The 757-nt window shown below is 59.4% G+C and overlaps 1 protein-coding gene across 1 annotated transcript in view; it reads right to left on the reverse strand.

The window, feature by feature from the left end:
- Positions 1 to 241, reverse strand: part of AK3 (adenylate kinase 3) — a 24,145-nt gene extending 23,904 nt beyond the window's left edge. Inside the window, exon 1 of the mRNA XM_010860717.1 lies at positions 139 to 241. The gene's annotated coding sequence lies outside the window, so the exon portion shown is untranslated. The remainder of the gene's footprint in view (positions 1 to 138) is intronic.
- Positions 242 to 757: the final 516 nt, after the last annotated feature.

The raw sequence follows: 757 nt of genomic DNA on the forward strand, positions 1-757 counted from the left end.
GACTTCTCCGCGCGATCTGCGGCCCTCCGCGCCTCGTCCCCATCCGCTCGCTCCCCTCGGTACAGCCTTGTTTTTCTCCGCCTCCGGGGGCCCTCCTCGGTGACCCCCGAATGTCCGCCACTTCCCTCAGGCCCGCACCTCACACCTGTCAGGGCCCCGCCCTGTCCTGCCCAGTCCCAGCAGGAGAGACCTCGCCCGGTTCCTTGACACTTGGCCACTCCTGCCGCGCCCCCTACTGACCTCTGACCGCCGCTTGCGCCTCTGGACTACAGGATATCACCCTTCCCCCCAACCCTCCTTCACCCTTCACCGCTCATGCACTCCAGGACCTATCTTGCTCAGTCCCGGAGGATTGACCGCGCTAGCTCTCGCTTCCTCAAGACCCCGGCGCGCTTCTCTGCGCGTCCCCCACTTGCTGCCCCCTCACTCTTGCCCCTCGGTCCCCAGGGTTAACAGAGGTTCCCCCTCCCTCCTCCTAAACCCGCAGTCCCTTCCACTCCCTTCTCTGCTGCTGAGACTCCCTCATTAGCTTTCTAAAGGCGGTTTTTGAGGTACGTTTATCTGAGTAGAGTCACAGTGGGTGGCAGTGAACCCAAAGGGCTCTGCTCATTTCACAGAAGAGGAATCCCAGTCGAAATTGAGCACAGGGTTCTAAGTCACAAGTCTGTGGAGGGCTGTCTCTTAATTCCCAGAATCACACTTTCAGATTCAAAAGTAACTGTTGCTTTTACTCGGCAGAGCCTGAAAATACTGACTC

The sequence above is a fragment of the Bison bison genome, unplaced genomic scaffold, assembly GCF_000754665.1.
Source record: "Bison bison bison isolate TAMUID 2011002044 unplaced genomic scaffold, Bison_UMD1.0 scf7180017864469, whole genome shotgun sequence".
In the NCBI taxonomy this organism is placed as follows: domain Eukaryota; kingdom Metazoa; phylum Chordata; class Mammalia; order Artiodactyla; family Bovidae; genus Bison; species Bison bison.